The sequence below is a fragment of the Pyrus communis genome, chromosome 9 (assembly GCF_963583255.1).
Source record: "Pyrus communis chromosome 9, drPyrComm1.1, whole genome shotgun sequence".
Lineage (NCBI taxonomy): Eukaryota > Viridiplantae > Streptophyta > Magnoliopsida > Rosales > Rosaceae > Pyrus > Pyrus communis.
In genome coordinates, this window is record NC_084811.1 from 25,649,647 (window position 1) to 25,663,875 (window position 14,229).

At 34.9% G+C, this 14,229-nt stretch overlaps 1 long non-coding RNA gene across 1 annotated transcript; it reads right to left on the reverse strand.

The window, feature by feature from the left end:
• Positions 1 to 3,859: 3,859 nt before the first annotated feature.
• LOC137744168 (uncharacterized) lies at positions 3,860 to 5,680 on the reverse strand. Its single transcript, XR_011069598.1, has 4 exons — positions 5,615 to 5,680; positions 5,320 to 5,382; positions 5,057 to 5,111; positions 3,860 to 4,240 (listed from the first exon to the last, which is right to left on the reverse strand). It is a non-coding gene; the product is annotated as an uncharacterized lncRNA (long non-coding RNA).
• Positions 5,681 to 14,229: the final 8,549 nt, after the last annotated feature.

Genomic DNA, 14,229 nt, shown 5'->3' on the forward strand with positions numbered 1-14,229 from the left:
AACTTGATGATCTTTTCACGAAAGCTCTAGACTCTACATAGTTTCAACGGTTGTTGTGCAAGCTTGGATCCATTAACCCTTTTGATCCATCTTGAGGAGGAGTACTGGAAGTGATGTACTGGATATGATGTACAGGCTCAAGTTGCTTCTTCAACTCACAATCACATGTGTGAGTTGCAGCCGCCACTTTTCTACTTGTTCCTTAATTTGCTCCTTAATTGCTGGGTTTGTGTTTCATTGTAACTTGTAACTAGGATTAGCTCTCCTTTAAACTTGTAATTAGGGTTAGCTAGTTTATTCTTTGGTTCTTTATGTGGTCTGTTACCAGCCCTTGTCCACTGGCCTTTAAGTAACTCTCGAGCTCTCTATAAGAGCTTCTCTCTTGTACTTTACTTCACATGATGAAATACACAAATAGTTGAAACTAAAAATTCAAGAGGTACCATGAGTTGTGGGGAATTTGTAACATGTAGCTGATCGTAATCTTCATGTATCTTGCTATGGATGAGTTTGAAGTGTTCCTAACCGGTTTGTTGTTTCGGAAACTTTGCTCTTGATGAATGATTATGAATTCCGATTGCACATGGATCGTGTTTTCTTTTGATAAGATTGACGATTACTTAAATGTGGTGTAAGAAACTTCTCCCAATATACATCGGAGCAAATCTCCAACAGAGAGATTCAAATTTTAGATGTAAAATCACGTTTAAATATGGTTTTTGCTTCCGAGGGAGATGTAAATTTAAATTTTTGCCTACCTCCTCTTGAACTCGTTCTTTATTCTTGGATGCGCAAGGAGGATAGGCTCCTTCAGCAGTGATCTTTTATGGATATATTTTCAGATTGCGAGCAACCGATAGAGGGTAGAGGGCTGGATTTGTGGTCAAAGATTTAACAGCCAGGGATCGAATCGGTGTATACTGTAACACCGGTTAAAAGTATAACTTAATGGAAAGGCCTAAAAGCATCGAGGGAGATAGCAATTGAGTAGCAAAGTTCGCAAATGTGAGGATCTTGAATAGAAAACCCATTGCTAGTAATGGCATTGTTGAGAGTTCCTTTCTCTCAAAGGTTTGAGCCAATGGCAATTAGAGACTGGATGAAAGTCCCAAGTTGTGTGTTGGAATGCTAGGCATGCCGCTGTTGGCTCTAATACCAAACTAACACACTCTGAGCCAGAATATCTACATGGAAACCTCGACTGAGTTGTGATGGCCGTCACCCAGAAGGTGACCAAGCCATAAAGTGATGGTGATGTGGAAAGTGCTACTAATTTAAACCTAAAGTAACTAATTCTATAATGCATGGAAAGAAAAAAAGTAGTCTCATCTGTAAAAAATAATTATTTATTACATAAGTTACCGCTACTTCACCGAATCATCGTATTCCCTCCAGTCTTGCATCACAAGTTATTTTAACTTCTAATCAAAAGATTGTGTCATGAGTGGGACACTGACTCGTTCTTGATTCGTTTCTTGTGTTGTAAGTCAAGGACTTGGTATATATTTTTGAGTTGGTTTCACTGTTCATATTTTGTAAAAATAAAGGCCCATAGTTATAAGTCACATACTATTTTTAGCCTAAACAAGTATCCGCAAAGAAATTGGCTTCACTATAAACATGATTCCAGGTTATGGTAGAGAAAGAAGTTACAGGCCATTAGATGTCTTCAATGATAGCTCAAAGCCGAAGTAAGAGAAAAGAAATCATCAACCAGTGGTATAAGACTCTGTTGTTGTTGTTGGAGCTAACAGAAAGAGACTTGGGAAGAGACCTTAAGAAAAGACATAGAGTTTGGAGCTAACAGAAGATTTAATGCAAAACCGAGCGCAGTGACGTTCCAAGATTTATACAACCAACCCCATTTAGTAAATAAGACTCTGTTGTTATTGTAGCACGTACTACACACATGCATGGATGCCAATTATACAAGTATATATTGGAATCAAGTATATATTTTATTGGCTCTTGAAGCCAATGGTCCTTTAGATTGACATCCTCATTTTGGTATCTGAGAAGTGATCTCTAAGTATATCCACTGTAAATCATTATGATTATTCCATGAAAAATATGTTAATATGCCAACCCATACTATGAATTATTTTAAGGACAAAATTGGACTAGTTCAGGTTATATTTTTTTTGAATAAAATGATATTATCCACATTAAGGGATGGTGGAGTAGTTAAGTCTTACAATGAGCTAATAATAATGTAGTTCATATTTGCATTTGACGAGAATCAAATTTAAAACCTCTCCCATTTAAATGAAGAGAAATACCAATAAATTATAATACTGAAGTATTATTATTTCTTTCTTTCTTTCTTTCTGAGCATTTAGAATACTTTTAGTACTCTTGAAACCCTGAGCAAATATTACAGATGGATCAGGCTAGACATTCGAATTGCTTGATCATATGGGGAATTAGCTTTTACTAGAAAGTGTGACCCGCGCGTTTCTGCGGGAAGTGTCACTTGCGTGTTGCTGCGGAATTGAAAATTTTATGACAAATTATGATTAAAACATACAAAAGATAATGCATCCAATGATTGTGGACCTAATAATCATGTAAATGTCATCAAACCAAAGTTAACTTTCATTTAACTAAGTTCTTGGCACTTCAGTTAAATCTCAAGTTTTAAAGAGTAGTTCAATTTGACTAAAATTATACAGAGTGAGGGAAAAAGACAAAACAAATAGTTGCGGAAAGGTGTACATTGACACTAATCCTGCAAGTCAAATATGAAAAATGTTAAGAATGTAGAAGCTTAAATTATCCCTAGCATCAATAGATTAACAATAAAGAAACAAAATTCATATGTTTATATTGATTGTCGCTTGACAATTCAGCATGGGAAAAAATGCAAGAAAAAAATGTTGTTAAATATCATGTGAATAAGTGAATAACAGTGAACATTACATATAGCATAACATGAATATGCATGTGCATAGTAAATACTACGCAATAATATGCATAGGCAAACACTAACTATCAATTAACCATTTTAATTAACACTTTAAAAAAGACGTTTTAAGTATAAAAAGATCTAATACAAAGAATAGAACACTGAATATTATAAAAAATAAATCCATATAATATACAGACACAATGATTATGAAAATATATATCATTTGACAATACAAAATCAAGCAATGTCTGAAGATGACAAAAAGATCCCAAATAGTGCTTTTGACCCAAAAAATAAAGATCCTAGATAGTGTTTATTACGGAAAGCAGAAACGTTAGATCATATGCATTGAAACAATTAACAAATTTTCAATGAGCAATACTAAGTGTTTATTACTTAAGATCATTAAGTAATGATTGCTCACCTTTTCATCAACCAGTATACGCGCAGACCTGTATATTTATCAGTTGTCATCAGAACAAGTAGACTTTAATTTTTACTGCCTTTTTATATGGTTATCAGTTCTGATCCAAGTAAACTAAAAAAACCAATTATAATTAAAGATTTATTAGTTATAGGCTAAATCAAACAATGATTGTATCTCAAGAAGTGAAAGATAATTAGTTGTGCCTAGTTTTATGTCAACACTTCATATTACATCCAATTTAACTATTACAACAATATAGTGACACACTTAACATAAAATTCTGCCAACCATATAACAATAGTAAATCAAGTAAGTAATTTGCAAAAATTAGAAATGTATCATAAAAAGTAAATATCTTATGTCATACGTGTTAAAATGATTAACAAATTCTTAGTCAGTCGTATCTCATTAGGACTCGTGGCTGAGAAAATAAGAAGGGAGAAAAGAGAGAAATGAAACATTACCATCTAGTCTCTTTAACTGTGCAAAACTTAAAATTCACATAGTCAACGACCATACTTGAAACCAATGAATAAAAAATTAATAAAACTTCATCAGAGATTCAGAGTAATAGTTAAAAATTTGGAAGACCCAAATAAAAATCATTTAGCTATAAACAGTATGCAAAAACGTGAAGAAAAAAAATAGAGATGCACTAAGACCATAATTCATGACTGTTATCCAAAATCTCCAAAGTAAACATACAATCAAATAGATTCCTCTTTATTTTTCATCTCTCCCTGTTATTTAGTATTGTGATAAGGTTATGATAAGCAATTATTTTTCCAAAATTTAATAATAATAAACATCACAGTATAAGTTTAACATGAGAGAAAGAGTCAATCTCTACCTTTGATATGTTGATCCTACCATTCCCCTGCATACTTGATCCTTTTTAAGTCCACCTATTGGCAAAATAATAAAGACAAAACTTGTAACACTATTTAAACAAAAAGAGATTTCTCAATCAAAAAGAACTTCAATTTCAATTAATTTATTTTGTTATCAATTCAATATTGGAACTTGCATTTGGTTCAAAAAAGTAATGTAAATTGATCAAGCAAAAGAAACTAAAAATAGAATCTATACCAATTGGTTTAAAAGCATTAATCAGTATGACAATGAAAATTTCATACTGAAATCTCACCTTGTGACATTACCTTATATGTGTTCATTTCCTATTTTTCATCAGACGCATTCTCATTCTCTAGTTTTGAGTTTAATTTTTCTTTCGACTCCCTATGTAGCCTCAACCTCCTTTTGTTTTTCCTAGAATTTTTTCATTGAAATACAAACCTGTGTAAGTGTTTGAAAACCTGTATTGGTTATGGATATTAACAAACTGATAGAGAACTTGTTACATAATATACATACCTGCAGCATTAGAACAGATGAGAAACGGTGGGTATCATCAATTGTACTTGTCATCAACATCAACTTATCATCCAAAGCGGCATTTAATTTCTTTTATTCTTCTTCATCTATGATATATATGAATAATAGATCTCAAAAGAATGAAATAAAAAAAAACAAACAAAATATGGTCGACATTGCTTTATAATTTCGTATCAATATGACATGAAAACTTGGTTGATTCATTTGTGAACTAAATTAAAAACAAACTTAAACGATAATTTAGTGATGAGAGGTTGATTATTCAATGATAAACTACATATGCACGCCGCTGTCTACTTAAGGTGAGCAATTTGAATATTCTATACCTCAAGCATCTGGAACCGTACATACAAAAGCGGCAAAAACGATGGCCACTGCTTCCTGAAAATAAAAAAACCAAATCATATACCCACACTGAAAATCCATATACAACACAACCTCAAAATTAATTATCACCAATTTTCTGTACCAAAATTAATTATCACCATTTTTTTTTTACAGAAAATAGATCCGCAAACTAAACACGACCCAAAAAAATTTTAAATTTTGTTCAACAAAAGATATAAGAGGAGGAACATAAATTATATACCTTAATCAGAAGGGGCCTGCAAACTTCTATACAAAAACCATAAAATTCTAACGGCAACGTTTCCTGAAATAAAAAAACAACCAAATCATACACCCACACTAAAAATCCAAACTCATAAACCATGAACACTTCTCCATGGAAATAAAAAACAACCAAATCACAACCCATACTAAAAACCCAAACAGACAAAGGAAACCCCAATAATTAATCATCCCACCAAAAACGAAGCGGGACCAAAAAAAAATTAAAAATTCTGTTGGAAAAAGATTTAAGAACAAAAATATAAATTATATACCTCACCCAGAAAGGGCTTGCAAGCTTGTACAATAAAACCTTAAAATTCAAAGACCAATGTTTCCTGCAACAAAAAACGAAATCAGATCAAACATCCACACACAAAGTACGAAAAAAATTAAGAAAACGCTCAGCACAAAACGGCAAGACTTGAATTTTACACTAATCAATTAAAAAAAAATTTCTTGCTAACCAAACAGAAAATAAGATGCGGATGAAGCAACACACCCAAAACGGCGCGATTGGTTTCTGGAAAACAGCCAAAAAAATTCCAAAATGCCTTTCTAGACGACGGAATCAAAATCGAAACGGAGAGACAGACGAAGAGATGGAGAGAGCAAATGAAAAGGAAAAGAGACGGAACAAAATGGAAGACATTTCACCACCAAATTTCAACAAAGAAGTAACAAAGCACAAAAAAAAATAAAAAAATAAAAAAAAATAAAATCAAATATTTGGGTTTTGGGTAGTTGAGAAGAAGTGAGATTTAATTACCTATCAAAGGCTAAATTGGGAGCACGATGGCGCGGCGAAGAGATTGAACAGACGAGGAAGTAAAGATCGAACAGATCTCACGAAGCGAAATCGAAATCGCTAATCGGTTGCAGAGCACAGTTTTTTCCTTTTTGGATTTCTGCGATTTTTGAGGAAGAAGTCGAGAGACTTCTATTGGACACCAGGTTAAAATACACCAGAAGAGTCCGGAAGAGTAAAAACAAAAAGAAGGGAGCACGATGACCAACACGTGTGAAACATGGCACAAATGCAATTAAACAAATCAAGCAGGGGCAAAAAGGGAAGCACACTACCCTAAAACAGTGCCACCCGAATTTGGATTTTAGTATATATAGAATATGAATTGAACCAAAAAAGGAATTAGTTTTTATATGATAAAAAAAGAAATTGTTATAAAGTGACGTTACATTATATTCATGCAATATAATAATATATTGACAAGCGGTAGCAAATTGGTGGAGGGTAGTAATATAGCTGAGTTTATGAAAAACAAATATAAATTATAAAAGTTTTAGGACGGACGGGTCTGGACTTATACTGGCCTCCATGTGGCTCCGTCATTGATAAAACGAGGGTTTACATCTCAAAACCCTAATGAAAGCGTCTCTATACCAAAATGTCTTGCATAATGTGAATTTGAATATTAATCAAGTTGATTTTTGCAGTGTACTTCGTTTTAATTTACGGTTTTATAAAATAAACATAACTTCACATGAGATCTGTAAATCATAATCAGGTAATAGTTTAACAGGAGAGCATTTTACTAATCATTGACATATCAATATATAATGTATTTAATTAGAGTAACTTTTATTTTATTAATTTTCCATGGAAGGACTTATATCTATCAAGCAAGCTGCAAAGCATCATCTGTTATTGCAGGGGCTCGAAACACGAACACATACGTCATATGTTTTTGTATAAGTGAAGGGACACTTGAAAAAAAAATTTATCCACTAGTATAATAATATACGGCGTACTGCCAAGTGTTCTAGAAGCACCAACACTCGGCAGTGAAGTATACTTAACCTAATAAATAAGGGATTTAGGGTTAGATAGACGTGCCATCATTTTCTACTACGTACGTACGCCTCCATGCATTGTCAACAAATTCAATTCATATTACATCCAATTTATGTAAACATTCAATCTCAGAAACTGGATCCGCTAAACAGCAACTGGGAATTGCTATTTGAGAGAGCAGGCACAGTCACTGCTCAATCATTAAAGTTCTTTTCTGTAACTGTCTCACTTATTAGGGTTTAATTTTGGCTTAATTTGGTGGGTTTCTATCTGTTTGGTTGGCAAATGAATATAAAGAAACTTCTCATGTTTGGTCTACTTGGTAGAAGTTATTGAGTTAGTTGGCAACCTTGCCCATCTCCTTTCTCTCCATCTCCACAAGAAAATTAAGGAGAGTAGCTAGTTATTTATGAAATTGAGACTTTGGATGCGGTCCATAGCTATCAATGTTCTTTTACTGAAATCTTGTTGATTTTCAGTTTTTTATTAAAGTCCCTAACATTAATGTAATAATATATTTCTATGTAGGTTACTATATTTTTTAAATTAAAAATTAAACATTATAATTGTTTATATTAATGAGATTTTAAATAAAACCCATAATTTGTAAGATTAAAATATTAAAATATAAATTATACTCTCCAATATTATATATATATATTGTGATGACCCGCCCCTAATTTTCCATGTAATTTTATCCCCGAGTATGTAATTTGACATTTGTGCCCTTATTGGCAAAGTGACGTGGACATGGTTTTTCGACTTTAATTTTTTTTTCTCGTTATCGTAATTAAATAGTACTTGTTGTTATGAACGCTTGGGTGCGAGTTAGGCTCGAATTAGACTTGTAACAAAAAAGTTATGTTACATTAAAGTGTGTTATAACAACGAGTAAATTTGTACACGTGTGTACTAATATTCCAGTGTTGGAAACACTGTTTTCGATAAGGTACGTTATATTTCGTCTGACTTCATTTGTACACAATCCTATCCTTTTTCTTCTTTAAAATTGGAACCGTGACTTGTTGTTCACCCACCAATCAAATCCATCCTTCACATCTCTCTACCAATCAGACTTACCCTCTCTCTTCCTTTTTCCACCAATCAGAAAACATTGTCTCACTCTCTCTCATATTCTCCTTCTTTCTCTATCCCGAGACTCTCTCTTCTCTGCAACACCAAGGATCATCATCAAAACCTCACAGATCGAGCATAAAACCACCATCATCGTGATCCTCTCATCCTCACAAACCCAACCGTAGCTGCTGATGCTGAAATGACCAAGTTTTGATCCGTCAACTCAGAAGGTCTGACTTGGTGGGTTTTGCTCCAACAAGTTTCAGGCTGAGTTACAAGGTTTTAGGACGAGGGGAAGCTTCTACACAACTCCCCTAGGGTCCCTAGACTAAGTTCGGAGTCGAGTTGACATCAAAACAAATGAGTTCGAGGAGTCAAAGTTTAGGCCAAACCTTTTGAGGAATTTCACTACTAAATTAAACAGTTTGCGCGACGAGGGTCGCACAAAAACAAGGCGATCAGAAAATCGTCGTGCGTATTTTGTCGTGCAAAGGTCGTGAAAAAAGACATTGTGGGATGAACAATTTCAAACTCGTCGCGCAAAAAAAAATGGCGTGACGCTTTACTACTCGTTGAGCTAAAGTTATACGGACGAAGGTTTTCGTCGTACGATATAAAGGGGTACAAGTGCGCTTTGTGACTAGTTCGTCTCGAAAAGTTTGTGCGACGAAGTTATAAGACGCGCTTAATTTTGCGCAACGACTGGTCGGCATCGCGCAAGTATAATTTTTATTAAAAATAAATAAATAGAATAAAAGGAAAATTAAAAAAAAAAAAAGATTTCATACTAATGACAAAAAATAATAATAGTAATAATAATGAATAAAAAAACAATTTTTATTTATAATATAAATAAAAATGTACGTACAAATATAAAGTTTTAAAAGAAAGTAGGAACAAAACTATGAAAAAAAAGCGGAAAAATCTATAGGAATGTTGTTCGAAGGATCTTGCTGCTGGTTGGGGATAGGGTCAGAGGTTGACGGGCCTGATTGTTGTGCTTGCTCGATGTGGAAAGGCTATGAGGGCGATGGTGCAGAAAAACAGGGGAGATGTATTCCAGAGGAATTGAGGGCTTGTACAAGCATAGACATTTGACATTTGAGACTTGTACGATGCCAACTCACTCCTTAGGCCAGCGACTTCTTACGTCAAAGCCGTAACCTGGCCCTTTGACTGCGAGGATGATGAGGCTCTACTTTCCCGCCGCCTAGCATTTCCCATCCCCGACAATAAGTCCCTGGCCTCCGACCGAAAGTCTGGTCCAACGTCTCTGTCATGATGCGAAACCCTGCATCCTCAAGGGGATCCACAGACTCAATCGGCGTGTCCAAGGGAAGTTGGGAGGCAGACTCTTGAAGCACCAACTGACTCTTCTCCACCATAGTCGCTTGTGAAAAAAAAAAACATGGATTATTAATAGAAAAAAATTTGAAATAATTAATATAAATGTTGAATGCATAAGAAATTACTTACATGAAGGGACTCAATCTCCAGGCCGAACATAAATGTCAGCAAAGACGTCGATCTCTGGGAAATTTTGAACCCTTCTGAAATCGAAAAAGATAAGGAAAATGTTAGTAAGAAAAAAAAAATTATTAGCGACATTTTAAAATTGGAAATAAAAATGTAATATTTACCTTCCGTCACGCCTCCATCCTATAGGAGAAAGGCCTCGAACCCGAATGGTGGAGAAGAATCTTCTTTTCCTTATTGATCTTGTTTGCCTTCGCCTTCTTCTATTATAAAAAAAAAATTAAACGTATTAGTTGTAATACTTAAAGAAAATTAAAAAAAATAATAATAAACTTTAGTATAAATTAAAAAAAGTAAAATGAAAGAAGTCGTAATTAAAAACGCACCACATAGCCCGGCTCCTGAAAATGACCGTAAAGCCAACCCCAACTATCTTGTCGATCCTCCAACTCCTTCGGACAACCCTCCTCAAGAGCGACATGCGAATCATCAAATTGCTGGAAACATTGGTGCAGGTCACTCTTCCACTGCTTGTAGCATTCGGAGAAGAGCCGATTGAGGTACGCGAACATGTCCTCGTCCATGTCCTCCAAATTGTAGTTTGTCTGCAATGTAACAAATATTTTGAAAGTATTAGTAATAAATATAAATATATAAATTTTACATGAAAAGCATTAAAAAGGCAATGTTACTTACGAACAATTGGTTGCGCACTGTGTTCTTTGTCTCCTTCGGCATCGCCTTCCAAGATTTCCACCGCATAGGGCAAAAGGTCCGCACGATATGCCCAATGTCGTGGGCCTGCTCCGCTGTTGGTGCTGCCCGATGTCGCTCATCGTATCCTATTGGGATACGACCGTTGGTCACCCAGGTGATCTTCGTCGTCTTCAATTGCCGACAAGGTCCCTGGGTGTTTTTCTTCTCTACAAAGAGATGAAGAAAAAAATCATTAACCCAAAACTAATAATTAATCCTACTAAAATTTCGGCATAACCTCCCCTATAATTAAAACATTTCCCAAAACCCTGAAAATAACATAAACAATATATGCATCCAACACAATGATCACAACAGTTTAATAAAAGGTTCGGAAGGATGACAACTTTTTAATCCTTACATGACATAACTTAACAAATTGAACCTAAAATAACAAAATTGATCAGTTAACATTCACATACATTTTCTTCCTCTATTTCTCCTGAAAGTTACTTATTGAGCATCACAACTACTTCTTTGTTTGAGGCCACTATTTCCTTTCTCCTAATTAGAACATATTTCCAATTCAAGCATTTTCAAATACCACAACAAACTTCTAAAAATGGCGACAATTGCCATCCAAGACGACCAATTTTCGAGCTTGTATACACAGGCTCTCGACATTGCTGGAAACAAGCTTGGTAACGAATTCTAGGCTACCGTAGCAAACAATTCCATATAACCTCATCCACATTGATATTTGTAAGAATCTGACAGTCACAACCAAAACTTCTACGACTCTAAATACTTTGCTTCATGATAATTACCAAGGTTTTCATTTCCCAGTTAAACATTTTTGCCATTTCCTCAGCATCAAATCTCTTCCATAGCACTACCGTTTCAATTCCGTGAGAAACACATTTCAGTAACTAAGAAATGACACATAAATTAACAAAAAAATTGCAAAAACATAAAAATTAACAAACATGAATTACGGAATACACACAATTTCGATTTCATGACAAAACCCATTTCTGAAAGCGAAGAAATTGCGAACAAAAGAAGAGAAAACAATGGAAACTTTTTAATTCTTACATGACATGACATAACAATTTGAACCTAAAATAACAAAATTCAGTTAACATGAGAATGAGGGAGTGAATTAGGATTGTATACCTAGCCGTGTACCCGAGGCATCGGTTGTGGATCCTGATGGCGACATCTGGTCCATAGTGCGGGGGCGCCGATGAGTACGTCAGGAGCTAACAGGCAATGCCACTAAAGAAGTCGACGATGCATACGCCTGTGTAACTAGAGGACCAACTGGGTTAACCGAATTGACCGGCCTATGGTCCATCTCTACCGAAGCAGTGGCGGTAGTAGTAGGTGTAGTTGTCGGACTAGGTGTAGCCGTCAGACTAGGTGTATAAGTCATTTACCTCCGAGTTCTAATGAGGTGTGACATCTACAAAATTGGAAATCAATTTGTTTTGTATACAAAGATTTAACTTACCGTACACATGCTAATAATTTCAACTTAAATTTAAAAACGCTAATTCTAAACCCAATTCAAGTTTGGCAGAAACAAAACTTAAAACTGATATACTATACACAAACTAATCAATTCGGATAGGATATAGACCCAGCAATTATAACTTATAAGAAGAAACTAGCATAAAGGAGTAGTTGGAGGCAAAATCTGTATGTACGTGCTCTATGTGTGTCAGGGAATTCAAGTGACAAATAAGCCACAAGCTAGTAATTTGGCTCCTCGAGGGTAGGCAAAAACCAAGAACATGCACCCAAGTGAATGGATGGAAACAAAAAAGTATGGCACATATTCAACAATAACCAGGGATACAATCTTATCATATGAAAGTATTTTCGTTAAAGAATGACATTATTAGCAATGAAAGTATTCGTTGACAAAAACCCTCACCCGATAACCAAAAAAGATAAACAAATTTCTTCAAGAGAGCAAATAAATACCCATCTAGAATATAAGAACTTACAACACGATATCATTCTCCAGGAAACACAAATTTGGATGAAAAAAAATCCCAAATTGCTGAACCCTTTCTCCAAAAAATGAAATTTTGAAATATGAAAAATGCCAACTCGCTCAACCCATGTTCTAGATGTGTTCATGTCTGCATATTTTATGAAGAGAGCAACGTGCAATCACAAAGAAAACAAAAACAAAAGGAAGCACATGGAAGTTTACAGAACTAATCTCCACATGTGCACTTTCCATCCTCAAACCTATGAAACCTATTGTTATCCCTCACTATGATAACCCTTCCTGAGCACTTGGACATAAACTTGATTACAGTATGACAATTGCCACCAATTTAAGAACCCTAAATCTAACCCCCAATTTAAGAAAACCTAATCTAACCTCATTACCCAAAATCGTTCCCCTAATTTAAGACCTAAATCCAACCCCTATTAAGAACCCTAAAAACTCTAATCTAAGAACCTAAATGTAACCCCCAATTTACGAACCCTAAATCTAACTCGACTGCCCTAATTCTAACCCCCAATTTGAAAAAGAAAAAAAAAACAAAAAAAACCCTAATTTTAACCCCCAATTTGTAAATAAAGAAAATTGAAAATAAAAACTATAGAGGAAATTACCTCTTGGAGATGAAGTAGCGACGACCGGAGAAAGGGACGGAGAGAAAGATGGAATTACTAGGCCTAGCTTGTGCGACCAAAAATTGTTATGCGTCGCGCAATTATGTTTTAAAATGGTTTTTTAAATTTTTTTTATTTTGTTTACAATTTATTATAAAATACAAACATAACAAATTTATTTACGAAGTAATTCACATATAAAATGGGAATCATTCATACCATTTTTTCTGTCACTCTATTTTGATTGAAGATACTCCTTCTATCTGAAATGGTTCTTGGATAAGATTAGTATCTCGGAGTGTTTCCGCACCACTTTCCATCAAAGATTCAAGACGTTGGTCAGCAACATTTTCGATGTTGTTGTCAATACGGTCTTGTTCTGGTATAGCATACACGTTCCTATGATCTATCGTCTAAACAACTTTCCAACCTCTCCCGGCTTTAGGGTCATCTATATACAAAATTTGTTTTGCCATGGTTGCTAAGATGTAAGGGTCGTAATCGTACCAAGTTTTGGTAGTGTTCATTGATAGTAATCCATGATCTCTTTTCACACTTCTATGCCTATTTAGGTTTGTATCAAACCATCGACACTTAAATAGGATCACTTGGCACCGGTCTTTGTAAAGTAATTGCACGACACTTGTTAGTTTACCATAGAATTCAATGTCTGTACTTTTGACTCCCCCAGGGACATGAACACCGCTGTTTTGTGTGCACAACTTGTCATCTCGTGCACCCGTTAAGAACTTGACGCCGTTGACATGGCAACCCGAGTACAATTCAATGTGAATTGGTCTGAACGCCAAGTTATATAACTTTTCACTGTACGCAGGGGAATTCGATGCTTTCAATTGATTCACCTAATATTAGACAAACATTTAAATCTGTTAGTTCGAACAACCTAATTGGTACAATATATATGTCCAATACAAGACACTTCAAACTTACATATTCGACAAACCACTGCAGAAACAATTCACGGTGTTTCTTGGCATACAAATGTGAAGGATATGCCTACTTCATCATATTTTCATGCTCGTCTAGGTATGATAGTGTCTCGTCACAATTGTTGAGTACGAACCAATATGCTACCTCCATGTCCTTCTTGGAAAATGACTTGCCACAAATCAGATCTCTGAATGGTCGATCGATTTGGGCAAAAACTGAAAGTTTCTCATTTCTCACACC